Below are 6,000 nucleotides of genomic sequence, written 5' to 3'. Positions count from 1 at the left end.
AAAACCTGCTTTCGTTGCTTCTTGAGTATCTCTCAGAGGGTCACCAGGGGGATTTGCTAGACTTCAAAGCAGGGAAAGAGAAAGCTTTGTAATAACACGCTCTGGCATCTGTATAAATATGTCAACTGCCCCATATCTCCAGTATTAATCTCACACTCACTGGGGTCCTGAAAAGTTGAAGAAAGTGAATGCTAACATTTTAGGAGAGTTTAATAAATGGCGTACCAGCCACAGAGAGCTGCCACCAGCTGGGTCGCAAGCCAGGCTTTTCGACTTCTTTGTACGTTGGTGTATTTATCTGTAACATGAAGTGGTTGCGTCAGACTGTGAGGCTCCTTTCTGCTCAATGATTCTGGGATTATAGCGCATAGTCCCATCCTCGTATAACCTGAATTTCACCAGATCTTACCAACATTTGGGTATAAAAAGAACATGACACTCTTTACATAGTCTTCTGGCCAAAATATCTTTCACCTGGAATTAATCATGAAAAAACAATCAGACAAATTCCAACTGCGAGACAATTTACAAAACAACTGGCCTTTCATTGCATGGAAGACAAAATTTTAAATTTTAAAAAATAAGTCGCAAGGACTATTCCAGATTAAGAGACCAAAGAGACATGATAAGATACAACTATTGGGACATTTGAAGTAATGTGACTAGAGACCATGTATTAGTAAAAAAAATATATACAATATATAAAATAATTACATATATTACATAGTATATAATAATGATATTGTGATTATATAAGGGAATGTCCCAGTTAGAAAATACAAGCTGAAATATTCAGGGGTGAGGTGTCCTGGTGTCTGCAACCTACTTTCAAATGGTTCAGGAGAAAAAAAGTGTGTGTGCGTGTGCACGTGTGTGTGTGTGTGTGTGTGTGTGTGTGTGTCTGGAGAGAGAGAGAGAGACAGAGAAGATAAAGCAAATGTAGCAAGATGCCAGCAATTTGTGAGTCTGGAGGAAAGGTGTAAAAGTTTTTGTCGTAGTATTCTGTCCACTTTTCTAGGGGGTTGAAGCTTTCTAAAATTGAAAGCTGGGAGCAAAAGCATGAGTCAGACTCCTTGTCAGGGCAGGTGCCCTGGAGGAAGGGAAGAACCAAGGGAAGGGAGCCGGGGATCTAGGGAAAAGTAGGGTTTTCTTTGGGTGAGGTTTGCAATCTTAGACATGTATAAACGACGTAACGGGGGAAATGAGAGGTTGGAGGCCAGGCAGATGGATAAGAAAGTCAGACGAAGATGCCCCCAGGTCCCTCTATTCTTAGAGAGGTTCTAGGAAAGAGGGCTTCCTCCTAACAGAGGAAAAGAAGCCACATTTCCAGTGCTGACCAGAAAAATTCCCCACGGAGCAAAGGGCTTGTCCCAAATGTATAGAGAACAGCTGGACAAATTTGATCAGGAAAGTCCAGAAAGGTCACTGTGGCAGACTTGAAGCACCATTTGATTTGTTTTGAGATGACTGAGTTACTGAGAGAGGGGATTTGGGGGAGCATAGGTGGGTAGGATGCTGAGGGAAGACAAAAAGGACAGAAATAAGTAGAGTCCAGGCGGGCTTGGTTGGTAGCCCAATGGGAATCCCTACCAGGTGGGATTTCCACCTCAGGCCAGCGAAGTACTTAGGATTGAGTGGAATGATGGATCCTTTCTGCAGACACAAGGGTCCTTGACTTTATGTCTGTCACTGTCAGAGCTTCCCAAGGCTAATCACAGAGAAGTATGTTAGAGACAAAGTCTGAACCTAAAACCATGGAGCCAAGGTCCTCAAATGTGAGTGAGCTTCCGAAATCACCTGGAGGCATTGTTCAAACCCAGGTGGCTGGGCCCCACCTGAGAGCTTCTGATTCCTAGGTGTGGGGTGGGGCCCGAGGATTTGCATATTTAACAAATCCCCAAGTGACGCGGATGCCTCTGGTCCTTTGCTGCACTGTGAGGACTACAGACACCACAGAAAGGAAACAAAAGAACAGTCTCGTCCAGCAAGCTGTTGTAGCCCTGAGCAAGGTGGAGGAAGAAAAAGGTTGCTAGCTTCTTCTTAAGCTGCTTTAAGAACAGATTAAAGTATTAAAACTTGGCTGAGTCTTCAAAAAAGTCACAGGGAAACAATGGAGCAATAATGGAAGATATCGTCAGGCTGCAGAAAGAGAAAGAAGGATTGCTCGAGGGGTGAAACTGAAGAGTGAGGAAAGGAGCTAGTCCTCAGCAAGCCCCTCGAGGCATGGGCTCCATTTCAGAATCTGCTGAGGGCAGCTCTCCAACAGAAACCAGCAGGCCGAAGAGGATTCACAGCCGGGGCCAGGCCTACCTCCTTCCGCCAAAGAGGCCAACCCCCTGAGGCCACACGGCCTGTTCCAAAGGCCTTTCCTGACTCCTGTGCCAGGTGAAAACCAGCTAAACAGCAGGTGAGTAAACTAATACCTCACTGGCTTATCACACCATTTTTATTATAAGAAGAACGACCATTATTATTATTTAAGCGAAGAACTAAGTGCCAAATCCCCATCACGGCCCCATGAGCTACACGACCACCCATCCATCACAGATAAGAACTCTGACCCTTGGACAGGTTGACGATCTTGCCCACGGTCCCACACCCAGTCGGAATTTAGCTAATCCAGGCTTCCGCACTTCTCCTGAGGAGAGGAAGCTCTACCAAAGAGACAGAAGGTGTGGGGGCATGAGCCAGAAGACAGAAGAAATGAGGGATGGGGAAAAAAAACAACAGATGTCCACTACAAAAGGAGAGCTTCAACATTCACGAACACCTAACTGCTCCTTCCGAAATCCTTGTATGAGAAAAGCTTACGTCCATGAACTGACCCATTTTCCTCTGGGTCTTCAGCATTAGAAAGCCCTCACCAAGGCAAACCAACAGCACAGAATGCTGGAAGTTCAGATTCGCTTTAAAACCTGCCGCCTAGCAGCGAGATTGCCTCTTCAGGGCAGGCCAGCTTTCTGTACTTAGCGCCAACGGCTGGACCCCACCCACGTCGCCAGCTGGGGACGCCACGAAGGCAAGAACTCGGAGAGTCTGTGTCCCGAGGATCCCAAGGGGCTCAGAGGTGTGGCTTCTCTGGGGAGGCAGGCAGCCGTCAGGAACAGGAAAACAAGCCTGCAGCACCGACTTAGAGAACTTTGATCTATTTGCAAAGCAGTAAAAACCGCTCCACAGGAGCCAAAGCCAAATCCAATAGTGTAAAAAGACATTTACTGGAGAGCAACTTCCCTTCTATATTTGCATGCCGTGTAAAATCATTAAACATCTGAAGAAGGAAAACGCTGGGCATCTCCTAACTTAACCAGAAGTCACACTAAGGCCTCAAGCCAAGCTGAAGGCAGAAACAATGCCTGCAGCCCCTACAACTACCCCCAGTCTTGCCGCCACCGGGAGAATGTGCTCGGTTTTGTCTTCTCCAGGCCTTGATCATTATGAGCAAAAACAGAAAACAGATTTCTGTATCAATTCTGGAAGGAAAATTTACTTCTCTCATGCTGTTTTTAATAATAAAAAATCAAGGAGAAATGCATTCCCTGCTTTTTATAATTCAATGATAATACTTAATCTTGAATTCTTACCTTCTGAACTACCGACGTCTTCTCGGGGCACTGTAGTTCCTGGGTAAACGATGCGAAGCGTTGTATCTGAGAAGAGGTAAATAGCAATTGAGCTGACAAAGTACTAAGGATGAGCACTTAGGAGGGGTCCTTTCATTCTCATGGTACTTTCTCAAAAAGCTAAACACCATGAAAAAATGTTTCATCTGTCATGCTTGTTTCAGGGATGTCATGTGATCTCAAGAGAACCGGGAAGAAACTCCTGGCCACTAGAGTTCAGTGAAAAGCAATAGGTAATCAGATCAAAATGGAGAAAAGGGAGTTTGATGGTTTATGTTCTATTTCAGTACCATCTGCTATGTTCAAACCTCTGTGATGAATCTATATAGTCCTACTGTAGGTAAATTTCTCTTTATAGTCTATCCGTGGATCACATGCCATGACAGCTGGAAGCAACTGGTAAGCTCCAAAGTGCTGCAGAAATGGCGTCCAGGCTATGAGGGAAGCGGGCAGAAGGAAAGTGTCCTAAAGAAGAGGACCCAAAATCACATTAATAAGGAGCACAACCCATTAGAGACTGTCACTTTTTTTAATATTCTGCTTACTGTTGCAGGATAAAAGCAGGCAGACCCAGCTACATATAGTTCTTAAAGCCATTATTTAATCACTGCATTCGAACAGTCTAAGTCGTTCAATGAGATATATAACTTAGAGATCGCTGCTGGAATTTGGGGGGAGGGGGTAATCAGGTGATGGGCATTAAGGAGGGCACGTGATGTGATGAGCACTGGGTGTTATACGCAACTGATGAATCACTGAACTCTACATCAGAAACTAACGTTATGCTGTATGTTGGCTAATTGAATTAAAAAAAAAAAATTCCAGAGGGGAGAAAACGTCTACTTCCCAGCAAAGCCAGGCCCCTACTGCTCCCAAGAAATGACGGATGGGATGCACGGTGCCTGAGGTTGGGAGGAAGAACTGAGCATGTCCAGCACGGTGGGTCAGCCTTTGGGCAACAGCCTGTCCTCCACTGTCTTCTCTGTGGCTCTTTTGTGAGCCTGTGGCCTGCCAGCGAAAACGGAGTATAATTGATGTTAAGTAATATTAAGAAGCCCATTGGACAACAGATCCACGTCTGTTTACTGGTCAGCACTATCTCTAAAAAGACAGTTTTCATCAAAGTCTCTCTGCTGCAGAAAACAAGGTTGTCCTCTACCCCACAGCTGGGAAATGCAAACACATCCTTTTCCTTTTTAGGCAAAATGGTGCCATTTGAGGTAACTACTCTCTCTCCAGACAGCCCAGGAGGTGAGCCACTGCACGTCATGCCTTTGCCGAGAAAGGACATCCCATTGCTGAGGGCCACGCTTGGGTTCGGTGCCTCAATCCGTGGTTGTGTCTTACGAAGTCAGCTTAAAACATCACTTCTGCCCAGGCCCCTCGCTGGCACCTCATTTTTGTTTGCCATTGAGCACAGAGTTGAATGTCATGTGCTCTTCTGCTCTTTGGACCCATGTAGATCCGTGCCAAGTCTCTCTTCACATGGGAGAGTTCGGTTCGGGAGCGTTGGTGATCGTATTTGGTTCAAGCCCAACTTGCAAAACGATTCAAGACACTGGAGATGACATCGTCGACAGGCCCAAGTCTTGTGTTTGTCTATTTCATAGGATCTCTCAGTTTCTATTAACTCTTCCTTTGGTCTTTAGGCCACATTACCTTTCGGGATTTCAAAGTACTGGCATAATTAATATTAAATACCTGAGAACCTAATGTGTAGTTGAGAATGTTTATGGAGTACCTATAATGTACCAGGCAGACACATGGACCATACATACAAGGAATCCATGGGGGGAAAATCATAAACAAAAAAATACAGTCATGTTTAAGTGTCATAATAAAGAACAGGAGACATGAACTATGGGGCATTGTTCCAAGTCTTTGTGATAGGGTAGATATAAGAATACCTCATCTCTTAGGTTTATTGAGAGTGTAAAAGCAGATTGCATACATAGAACCTGGCATAGAACTGGTATGTGTTTAATAGGATATTTTTTGTCTCATTATCTCCACCCCCTCTCCCACCCCCATACCTATGATAGAATTATGAGTGAATGGAACATACCCAGATAGGATTAAACCCTCAAAACCTCTAAAAGACAACTAGTTATCTGGTCTTCCCACTCCAGGTGCCAGGATGTGCAGTCAACTGGAGTCCACTTGGACCTGAGCGTTTGACTTAAGGTGATATGATTAATGTGAATTACTGAGCCCACACAGTTGACGAGAACCGTGAACAGATAGCTGATATACAAACAAATATAACACCTCACAAACGGCACAGCTTAGAGTACTATTTGTGCATGAAATTTCATTCTCCTCTCACCAAAAATTGCTCGAATCTTACCAGGTGTGACCAAGGACACTGTCCCTACTGTGA

The sequence above is a fragment of the Ailuropoda melanoleuca genome, chromosome 2, assembly GCF_002007445.2.
Source record: "Ailuropoda melanoleuca isolate Jingjing chromosome 2, ASM200744v2, whole genome shotgun sequence".
Classification (NCBI taxonomy): domain Eukaryota; kingdom Metazoa; phylum Chordata; class Mammalia; order Carnivora; family Ursidae; genus Ailuropoda; species Ailuropoda melanoleuca.
Note: the sequence above shows the minus strand (reverse complement) of the source record.